The 11,703-nt window shown below is 45.6% G+C and overlaps 1 protein-coding gene and 1 long non-coding RNA gene across 2 annotated transcripts in view; both read left to right on the top strand.

Moving 5' to 3' along the window:
• The window catches only part of dqx1 (DEAQ box RNA-dependent ATPase 1), a 12,951-nt gene extending 12,917 nt beyond the window's left edge, over window positions 1-34 (top strand). The window contains exon 11 of the mRNA XM_035392290.1: window positions 1-34. This exon is cut by the window's left edge and continues 289 nt beyond it. The gene's annotated coding sequence lies outside the window, so the exon portion shown is untranslated.
• A 6,992-nt stretch (window positions 35-7,026) lies between these two features.
• LOC118213182 lies at window positions 7,027-10,906 on the top strand. The gene is made up of 3 exons (XR_004762356.1): window positions 7,027-7,434; window positions 8,832-8,946; window positions 10,684-10,906. It is a non-coding gene; the product is annotated as an uncharacterized LOC118213182 (long non-coding RNA).
• Window positions 10,907-11,703: the final 797 nt, after the last annotated feature.

Genomic DNA, 11,703 nt, shown 5'->3' with positions numbered 1-11,703 from the left:
ACACACATACACACTCATGCACGCACACACACGCACGCACACACTCATGCACGCACACATGCATGCCACACACACATACATGCATACACACGCACACATGCACACCACACACGCATGCACGCCACACACACATACATGCACACACACAAACGCGCAAGCACGCACACACGCTGCACACACACATACACACACTGAAGCTCGGACACACAAGCACACGCACATGCATGTACGCACACACATACATGCACGCACGTACACACACATGCGCACACGCACAGTCACAAGCTCTTCTCACACACGCTACTCTTCTCGACAGTGCAATATAGTTTGAAAAATATGAGAGCTTTGAGCTGAAGCTGAACAACACACTGTTGTCCCAAGCCTTAGTAGCTGCTTTCATCTGAAGGAATACTTTGAGTGGACCTGTTTTAGCCTTAACTGGTGCAATTGCAGATGTACTGGGACAATCAAACTGAATAATGAAGTGAGTAATGCTTCACAGTGGATAGTTCAAATACTCAAGGACAAATCACAGAGAATTGTGATTGAATTGGAAAAAATTTTTTGTAACTGTCGGAGAGACAAAAAAAAATGAAACTACATTCATTTGCAATTAACTATTTATATGCCATACGTATGTATCATTTATGATTTGCAGTATGTGGATGTTGTCACTCAAGGTACTCTTATTGTTTTGTATATAACTGTGGACCAGTGACTGTCTTTATATGAGACAAAGGGCTCAAGAGACACCAAAAGACACAATTTTATATGTGCACACATACAGTATGTATGTTTGACGTACATATTCTGGATCTGTGAATGCCTACTATCATTTCCCACCCTGGCCACCAGGGGGGTGCAGTAATCCCTCTTTGTAAGCAGTCAGTCCGTCCACATGCAGCCTGTTCTGCACGGATCTAAAAATCTCCAGTCCTGGTTGGGGGAGGGGGGGGGGGGCGTGATGCCTGCAGGTTTTTGTGGTTTGCTTTCATTAAGCAGCCAATCAGAGTTTCTGTTTGCAAACTCTAGCGAATCAGTGAGAGAGCTGAAACAGATAGAAAACGCACAGACTGGCTGGTCCTTCAGGAGCTGAGATGAATGTGTTTACAAGTGAGGCACGAGGTGGGCGTGGTCCTAAAGCCATCTGCTACGTGAATTCATGGGAGTTCACACCTTTCCTTTATACATGGGTCGTGCATTATATTATTACTATTATTATTATTATTTGCATGTTAGGGGTTCTGTTCTGGAAGTGCACCACTGGACTGGCCCGCTTTGAACGCTTAAAGGAGTACCATGGTGGTTGAACGTGACACTTCCCAGTTGTCTTCAGGCAACAACAAAACAAATGTGCATAATTTTTTTATTCTTCAGTCATTTCAATGTACTTTAAAACGTATTTTTCTAAGCCTAAATTCCCCACTATAAAAATTCACCCGAACCGTCTGGGCGTGGTAATGAGAACTGTCAGTTAGCTATGATTGACAGACCGTTCCCCGTTACCATAGCTACCCCCATGATACGCGCTCTCTTTGGGAGACTGAATTTTCACAAGCTAGCTAGCTTAGTAGTATATCAAGTATCGATAGATAGCTAAGGTAAGGACGTTGACTTGTATCCAGTTACAATTTTTGCTATCTAGCTAGCCAAGTTAAGATAAAAGCACAACTATAACGTCCTCATAAAAGCGAACTAGCAAGCTAACGTTATCGATAACATTGCCTTATGAAAGCAAACCTCCTAGCTAGCTAACGTTAGCTAGCTAGCTAAATGAATATAACCAGAAATAATCTAAAGGAACTCTAATTTAAGTGAACCTAACGTTAGTCAAATATTTGCATTGTCTGAACAGCAGGACAGTGTATCCTGTCAGATTTCTTTACGGGGCGTGGAAATAGGAGTGGTTACTGTATTCGTGACGTAGAAAAATGACAACTTTCTCAACCGGTTGAAAATGGGACGATGAATTTAAAACGCATATTTCTCCAAAAATACAGAACGGACATATTTAATACTTTGCTCATTGTGTTTCTTCAATGCCTCTTGTGCAAATAGCACATAAAATAGAGAAAGTGTGAAAATCACCATGGTACTCCTTTAAGTTCTGTTTTTGGGTCTGGTTCCCCAGGGGTCAGTGTAAGGCCCAACAGGCAGCACAAAGACTTGTACGGATGCGATTGGACCAAACCCGTCTGGGACTTCTGGTGGAATGAAGCCTATTGATCCTCAGGTTTGGGTTGGGCTGGGTTGGGTTGGGTTGCTTTGAGGTGAGGGGCTTATTGTCTTGGCTGTGAAATCACACCCTGTTTATGATCTCTTTTTCTAATAATCAGTGGGTACTCAGCCTTTTTTTTTTGTTGACCTCTGACCACTTTGTGCCCTCCCCTTTGTTGCTTTACCAATCATATTTTTTGTGTTGTGTTGTGTGTTTGTGATGGGGGAGAATAAAAAAAACCCTCTGCCATCTCACATTGTGTCTCTTGCAGTGATGAAATTAAATTTAAAAGCAAAATGACTCCTGCTTTTCCTCCAGGGTGCGTTTCCGAGAACTTTCTGGAATGGTCTGACCTTTTCCCGATTCAGCTCACTTCCCCTCATTCTCCGCCATCTGTAGCTACACGTACCTCAGATTCTGTAGGCTCAACAGATACTCAACTCTTCAAAAAATATAAAAAATTCTGTCTCCCTACCATTAAAGCCGAATAATTCCAAATTGATGCATCTTCTGAAAATTTGTTAAGAGGTGTGTGACCGCGTACAGTACCTTGCTATTGGATACTGGACGCTGTGATATAACACCAGAACCTCCTGTAGCTGGGAATCAGAGAGCGCTGGGGGAAACGACAGGAGTGGAGTATCTGTTTCACCTGAAGCATCTTTGACATCAGATTTATTTATCAGCGTTTTAACATTACGCGCTTTCGTGTCTTACAAGCCGAACCAATTTACCCCCCGCTTCGGGCCTGTAATCCAGTCCTGTGAGCCAGAGGTATCACCACTGCAGCAAAGTGACATTTAGAAACCTGAGGGAGTTTGATGGAGCGCTCATTACAGAGTACCTGCTACCTTTTGCATTGTAAGCAGCTATCCATTTGTTTTCTATCAATACTAATGAAATACAAAATATTAACAGAACCTACACACGAAAGTTATTTTGCAGTTGAATCAAATATTTTCAAATAAGTTCCAAGAGTTGGCTTAAAGCTACCAGTGGTTTAGGATGTGCTAAATATTGCTTGCATCCTTGGCGTGGATTCAGTTTGTCACTGCTCGGTATTTGTTGGAACCAAAAGTGCCACAAACTCTTTATTTCTGCTGCGCATGTTCACCACAACATTCGTCTTACTGCTGAAGGATTGTTTCATTAGTTTCATATGTTTTATGTTGTTCTTTAGAGTGTGACATAATTTTTTAGAAATCATTAAATTGTCAGCTGAAAATGATCTTCTGCAGGGAGGGCTGAAACTTGCTCTCTGGACCCGCCTGGTTTTGCTGCCAGTGGCCTGGATTCAATCAACATTTATCAAATAAACTCTATTGACAAGTCAATGCCAGCCTGTCACTTCTTCTGCACAAACTCTAATTGGCACATAAATTTCAGTGAATGCGCCAAACTAAAAAATATATATATATGTTCTCGCATTTAAGGTCAAAAGTTAAGGACAAAATTTGATCGAATTCCAGGCAGCATCTTGATCAGTTGAGGTTGTTTTAAAAATTTTTTTAAAGTGTTTCCTTAAACTTTTATTAACACAGTACAGATTTAGCTTGTTTCCATACGTTTGTCTCTGAACCCTTCCAGTAATGGTGTATTTCCAGTGGCCTGGTGTGCAGGCTTTCAGCCATTTCGGGTCCCACTGATTTCACTGGCTCTCCCTGGAGCCCGCTCACCAGGCTGCCCTCTGAGGGCTTCTTATGGAAAGAGGGGGGGGGGGGGGTGTTAATTTCCTCCGCCAGAATTCCAGGTCCGATTGTTTCCAAAGTTGGGGGGGGGGGGGGGGGGGTGGGGGGGGATTCACGGTGAGGGTTGAAGGAAAAATGGTCCATTAGAAACCGCGAGTTCGCGAAATGAAGGATGAGAACCTCCCTGCCTGTTACCGCGCGCGTTAAAAACAGGCTGTCCCGCCGCTGATGCTCTCGGTGGTCAGAGGGAGCGCGCTGTGCTCGGTGCGCAGCTTCAGCTGCAGCGGGCTGCGTGCGGCTGCGTGCGGCCGCTTCCTTAACAATACAATTTATAAAGTTTCATTTTGTGTGAATAAAAAAAAGACTGATGCACAACGCCCTTCCCTTGTGGTGAGGTCATAGCTGCGGCGAGGAATGTCATCAGAACGCAAAAAGAAAAGCCATCTGCTCTATAAATGGCTTTTCTGCAAAAACCAAACACTTCGACTGCGCTGATGGCTAATTGTAATCACATGAAAGGATGCAACCGATTCGTTTCGCCTTTTTTTGGGGGGGGGGGGGGGGGATTTGCACCCTAAAGCAGTGATGTGTAAAAACTGAATGTAAACAATCAGTTTAACACAGTTTGACTATATAGAACTGTGTGACACTTAGCAATAAGGGATGGTTCGAAGCAGATCCTGAAGTAGATCTGATTGAATGATAGATTGATTATGAACTGTTATGTGATGGACTTGCTTTACCTTTCAAGTACTGTGTCTAAGAATGACTATTATCCATTAAAAATGTGTATACTGTGCGTGGGTGTGTACGTGTGTGTGTGTGGGTAAATGCATGCATGCGTGTGTGCATGTGCGTTTGTGTATAGGCGTTGAATGTTGAGTAGTTAGTGGAATCTTTTCATGTTATTAAGCCTTTAATTCTATAAGGATTAATTCTTTTCTTTTGATGTTTTCATATGCTGTGTTTCACATGCATTTTGTTCCACATTTGAACATATGTCAGGCTACGCTCAGCGGGTAACAGGATCAGAAAGCTAGAGAGGCTCTGTGTTAGAGGATAACAGCACGAGAGAGAGAGAGAGAAAGAAACACAATCTGTGATGAATCATGTGTGCTCATTAGCAACTTTCTGGATTACGAACGCAACCATCTAGCCCCTCTAATGTCTCTTCTTTCTTTATCTTATGGAAACACTTCCTACCCCCCAATTCAGAGGTGTACAGTACACACGTTTCAGGAATGCCCGATGCAGAAAACAGCAGAAATGGTCCTTGATCTTCAGGAACAGAAAGCAGAGGTCTCTCTCTCTCTCTCTCTCTCTCTCTATCTGTCTTTCTCTCTCTGAGTTTGGCAGATGTTTCTAAAAAAAAACACGTGTCAGACCCGTTTCTGTAGCGGCCTCGCTCCCCCGTCGCGGTAACCCTGTGGCGCGCCGCTGCGGTCGCGCGCTGCGTTCGCTGCGACGGGTTCAGCGGGCTGCGTAATGGCGCTGTCATGCTCGTGTCACACTCAGGAGCTAGCGCCGCGCTAAACCCCACGGTTTAAACCCGTCCGCTAACGCTCGTAGGCGTTCAGTCCTACAGTCCCCCCCCCCCCCGGTGCCGCCCCCGCCGCCGCCGCCGCCGCCCATTAAAAGACGGTCGCTGGGACTCTGTTCGCCTTTCGCCGTGTGAGAAGTAGTGCGAGGTGTGTGTGCAGGTGTGTGTGCAGGCCGAATGTTGCTCTGATTTATTTGTAGTTGCTAAATGAACCGAAGAGCATTGCTATTGTGTGCCTTTTTCAAAGAGAGGTTAAACAAACTAATAGAAAAACCAAGAGTGAAGACATGACAATTATTCTTAGTCTCTCTCTCCTCACTGGTTGTCTGCACACAAGTGACCTGGTGAGGGATAAGCAATGAGAAACAGATGGAATCACAACATTTGGAGAAAAAAAATTAATCCATTTAAATTCCATTTGTGATAAGAAGTGAGGCAGGTCAGGCCTGTTCTGGATATCCACAGTTGAGCTGATTCCCCTGGGGATCTAAGCCAGAACAGTGAGTCGGCTTCTTCAGGTTATTTTCTGTCACCTTGAACACCGCCAAGGTCGCTTTCTCTGCTACCAGCAGCAAATACTAAGTTTGGGTTTATAAAAAAATGTACAATACCCAGTAATGACCACTAGGGGTAGTGAATGGGCCTCCTTTGAAATTCAAGCATGCATTTGAGCGGTGCAGTTTTTCACAGGGACCACTAGTGGGAGCTAATGCATCTCATTTTAAATTAACTGTGGCCTTTAAAAGTTGCGTGGGCTGGCATTGGGCATTGTGTACGTATGTCCTGTAAATAAGGACTTGGAACGGCCTGTTCGGAATACAAAAACAAAAAAGGGCCCAAATTTATCAAATTCTACCTGGACCCGTGGCATGGTATTAGAAAACTTCAGAACAGATGCATCCCACGCAAAACACTAATAATTATCTTTATGAAAATGTCAAAGAACAAGGAAGCATAATTATCAATAAATCAAGGCGAGGTCACAAACCGTGCTTAACAAGCGTGACTTTTATTTCAAAGGCCACGGTAAACACAGTGATTCGATCTTTAAGTTCACCCTTTACAGCAGCGCTGAGTAATAGCTAATGTACTCCTGCTCCGCGCGCGGTGACTCCACATATCATGAGGGCTAACCAGAAGGTCACCTGCGTATTGTGTACACTGATGACGGTTCTATCTCCGAAGCTGAAACATTGCAATTCCAATTTGACGCATGTTATGAATATTTATGAGGAGGCGTGGCCAAGGACGAAACCCGGGAGCGGAAATGAAACGTCTGTCCATTCATAAAGTGCAATTTAACAACAGAAACTCCTGCCAGCAACCAGAACCGCTGTTGTGTTAAGGCCGACGGACTGTGTTAATTTATCGTATGGATGAGGGATAAGGTTGAGGGGGTGGGGTGTGACCAGGTGTATTTGAACCTTGTCCTCAAGGTGTCCTGATGTTTTTTGTTTTCAGCTGAAAATTGACAAATTTTGACCCAAGAAAACAAATTTTACATTATTTCAAGAAAATCTAATCTAGGCTACTCGCTGTACACTTACCTGTACCTGGCATATCTAGCTGTGCTTTGAAAAAAGAAAAAAAACTAGATTATAAATATACCTCTGAAAAAACCTCTGTTTTCTAATTAGATGTTTTGTGCAGACCTGGTTGACTTAATTTCCCAAGCTAGACAGATCTGATTGATTGCTGACATTGATTTGGAGGAGGAGAGAAATACATTTAAACTGCATCATCAAACTATATTTCAAATGGAAATTGTCCCTTGCTGTCTAGGCCACGGAATGACTAGGTGCAGCAGGTCTGTGCCATCACTCATGCAGATGATATGCGTAAATTTATTTAATTTGAGCCAGAGTGCAGTCCTCTTCTGTTTGTGCTTGTCCCAGTTCGACACGATACATCACGCCCATGTTGCCTTTAAGATTAAATTAGCAACACGTGTTTTTCCAGACGCTGATCTGACGCGTGACCCCGTGCAGGTAAGCAACAGCCTCTTTCAAGTCACGAAGGTGGCAAGCAAAGAGCAGCATTGAGTGTTCGGGCGCATCTGCTCCGTAAAACGGCGTTATACGCATTTCATCCGCGCGGGTTTTTGGCGCGCGGGTATCCTCGGAAAGTGAGGTCGCTGTCAGCGGATTAACGACTCTGAGTTATCGGCGTTCCTGTCCTGCCGCGAGGGACATCTTTCACTACCTCAGTCTGCAGAGCACGGACGGTCGCAGACGGAGCGGTTCGAGGGGCGCGGCTCTGACATTACCCATATGTCTCCCGGCCCTTCCCAGTCACCGGATATGAACCCAATCAAGCATTTATGAGGGCGTTCTGGAGCGACGCCCGAGTCAGCATTTTGCGCTTCCATCAGCTAATCGGCAGTTTATTGGCTTTCTTGCGGAAGGGTGGCACGACGTTCCCCCGGTGTAATTACACACTGCTCGACTCGATTAAGCGACGCATACAGGCTGTCCTGGCCGCACGTGACCTGAACTATTAATGATTTTTTTAAAATTAAAATGTAAACGCAACATTTTTTGTTCACTATCTGTATGTTTTTTTTTTCCTGCTCCATACCGGCCAGAAACCTTTTCTTAACATTTCTTTTATATACCTGTTATTTAGAATCCATCTCCAGCGGTGTTTGGGATTCCTTCCGCCAGGGCTTTATCTGAAACCCAGCAGTCACGTCCTTATTAGCTCCGAGATTAATTTTACTTAGCTCTAAGCGAACCTCTCTGCCACCTCACGCACCCCAGATCAGATATAATGCATTTCCCTCAGCTTGAAAAAAAAACGAGATACGCACTTGAAGGCTCCGCTAACAGGTTTCATAAACCCGTTAGAAACCTCTTCGCGGAAGTACAATAAAAGGAAAATAATGTCTGCCTTATATCTTTATTTCGCATCTTGACAGGAGAAGCATTTGTTACTAGTCTGCCCAGTGGGTATGTGGAGGTTTGAAACCGGGCTTTTTTTTTTACACGGACTTCTAAATGCATGGACTAAAAAAAAGCCAACGGCTATAAAAACGGGGGGTCATAGCGTTCTTATTGGATATCCTGTACCGACGGCATATCCTGCACTTGTGTCATATGATGTTTTGTAGCAGTGTGCCTTATTTGCAAGCGTCAAAAAACGTCATGCCACGTTAAGACAGATATCTTGTAATTTCAGCTGTTAATAGGTTTAAGGTCAGAAGTCACATTGAAGTACCACTGCAAAGCACCAGTTTGACGTGACCTTTGACCTGGTCAGGTCATGTTGGAGTGTGAGAATGGGTTCTGGGTAAACCAGTGCTTCCAGCATTGTCAGCAGTCCGTTTAAAGTGGGATCATGCCTGCTGCCTTCATTTTTAAAAAGTATGCATATTTTTTTAATGCAGGTGGACTGTTATTTACGGTTTGGAAAGCATTTCTTCCTCTGTGGTGCGGTGAGGCTGGATATGAATGCGAAACACCTGAAGAAGAGCTGGTCGGTAGTGGGTGACATGGAACGAGGTGAGTCAGAGGGGCGGTGGGGGGGTATTGGGGGGGAAGGGTAAGGGGAAGGGAGAGAGGAGGAAGAGTAGAGATGGAGGGAAGAGAAGTGGAACAAAGGGAAGCCACGCTAACCTGAGATCTGTGTGTGTGTATGTGTGTGTGTATACGCATCTCTAGAGTTGTTAAGTTGGTACATCTGCATCTGTCATGAACTTCAGCGGCCGACTACATTTGCCACTGTTACAGACGCTGTGGAGCACGAGGGTGCAGTGCTGATGGGTGGGGATGGGGGGGGGGGTTATTAAAATCTCCTCCCTGCCCAGGTCCCGAGGGGGGGGGGGGGCAGCTTGGCATCAGCGCCCGTGCCCCAGGATGCCGAGCCCAGAATACATTTTTAATCCGGCGTTGTAGGCCTCATTCATCTTTCAGACGCAGCGCCCGGAGACGCGCACGCGCCTGAGCCCACGGCCTGAGTAAGTGCCGGCTCGTGCCGCGGTGCGAGCTCCGGAGCTCGCGCTAGCGTACCGTCCCCGTGGCTAACCGCGCCGCGAGGCTCGTGATGACGCCCCCTTTTCGCTCGCCGACAAAAAGAACTGTCCCGAGGGTGGGGGTGGGGGTGTGGGTGGGGGGGGGGGGGGATGTTCGCGGGCGACGGAAAGTGCCGCGGCGCGAGTCCGAACACCGCCATCGGCGTCGTCACTCTCCGGCCCCCCCTCCCCCGCCGGTCAGAAGCTTTCTTTTGATTCTTAAAAGATTTTGTCTTTTTCGGCTCTCTGGCGGAAGACGCCCCCCCCCCCCCCCCCCCCCCCCTTGGATGACCCGCCCCGCCTGCTACCGGGCACGCTCCGTCCAGCTCAGCGGCCTCGCGGTTTTGGGGACATCTCCCTGGGCCCCGGGAGTGCGGCCTGTAATCCTTCGGCGGGGCTCTGAAAGGGACGGCGTCGCTGTGCGTGAGCCTGGAAATAAAACATGATTAAAGCAGGTCTCCCAGTCAGAGGCTGCAGACCCTCACGCCTGCGTGGAGCTTTACACCGTCCTCCTAAGGCCCGGCTCATTTCTGTCCCGTCGGCTTTTTCAACACGAGTCTCTGGTCTTCATCTCAAGAGCCATGCGACGTTTTCTGCCATCTAAGACACTGGTATTAGGTCAAAAAAATGTAACTTAACTTAAACTTTTTAAAGCCAGATTTCAGGAGGTTAAACAGTAGTCCACTTTGAAAAATACCTTTTTCTAATTCTACTGCAATTCAACGTTTTGTTAAATATTTAATATTTCAGGCATGTTGTATCGGTGTAATATCAGTGAGTGAACAAATCTGTGGTTGTTTCAAAAATCACTGACAGAAATACTGTAGTTATAGCAATGTGCTGTATATAGAAACGGTCTTACACTGCTTTTTTTCTTTTCTCGAAATGAGCACATCTAATGCCTGAACCGCAATATGAAGCTGCATTTGAACTTTGGCTAAATGGTGGCATTCAGGCCACTCAGTTGAAATGCCAAATTAGCACATTTTAGTTTTACCTCAATTGTTAAGACTGAAAGATAATTTGCTGCATTTCCATCCTTATTCTGAATATACGCTTATATATGCTGGAATTTTGGAACACGCTGTAAATTTCGGGTAGTTTGGTGGCGGACACAGCGTTACTCTGTGATAAACCTGTCCGGCGGGGAGGACAGTCCCGTCTTGCTTCATAATGTGATCAAAGACCCCGCCAGGCCAGATTCGTCTTCTGTCTGTTTCTCATTTAGGGTGATGTCAGCCTGTTCTTCATCATCCTGTGATTCCTTCTGAGGGATGGAGGATGTTTTGAAACACACAGTGACTTTTCCCTGTCGTTAAGTATAATATCAGGAGGTGATGTTTTTTTTGTCAAAAAGACTTTTAAAAAAGAATATGTTTTAGCTGGCCTGGAGAACACAAACAGAATCTTGTTTTCCTAAACATTTTGTATGAGGCCCCGAATATTGGGTTGGCTAAGCAATATAGACTGATTTCAAACAAAAATGCCTTTTTTAGCTCATTTATTACGCTGAAAGTAAAAGGAAAAACAAATGATTACCTGGCATTGATGAATCACTCTGAATATTTAATGTTTTGACAGCTTATAAAAAGAAATGGGGTGATTTATTGATACATGCATTTATGTAAATGGTGTTTGTACAGGAGTGATTCTGTCTTATGGATTTTCATTATTACACTGAAAATATTTACTGTATACACACGCATACCCAGACGCACGCATACACATGCACGCACGCACGCACACACACACACCTTTGACCGTATCGTTAGCATATCTCAAACATTGTTTGATCTGATCTGTCAGGGTGTGCAATGAGGATCATCTCCTGTGTAAATAACCAATCAAACGTGAGCACAGCCTTTGACAATTCCCCTGTGTAAACATTCAGATAAACGAAGGAAGACATACACACTCACACACTCTCTCTCTCTCTCTGTCTGTCTCTCTCTCTCTCTGTCTCCCCCTCTCCATCTCTCTCCCTCCCTCCCTCCCTCCCCCTCGTTCCCTCCCTTTCCCTCTCTCTCATTCTCCCTTTCCCTCTCCCTCTCTGTCTCCCTCTCTCTCTCTCTCTCCCTCTCTCCCTCTCTCTCCATCCCTCCTTCTCTCCCTCTCTGTCTCTCCCTCTCTCTCTCGCTCTCTCGCTCTCTCCCTCTCTCTCCCTCCCTCCCTCTCTCTCCATCGCTCTCTCCCTCTCTCTCTCTCTCTCCCCTGTCTCCAGCACCCAGCCCAGCCCAGCCCAGCGCGG

The sequence above is a fragment of the Anguilla anguilla genome, chromosome 14 (genome assembly GCF_013347855.1).
Source record: "Anguilla anguilla isolate fAngAng1 chromosome 14, fAngAng1.pri, whole genome shotgun sequence".
Taxonomy (NCBI): Eukaryota; Metazoa; Chordata; class Actinopteri; order Anguilliformes; family Anguillidae; genus Anguilla; species Anguilla anguilla.
This window is presented reverse-complemented; position numbering and strand designations above follow the sequence as displayed.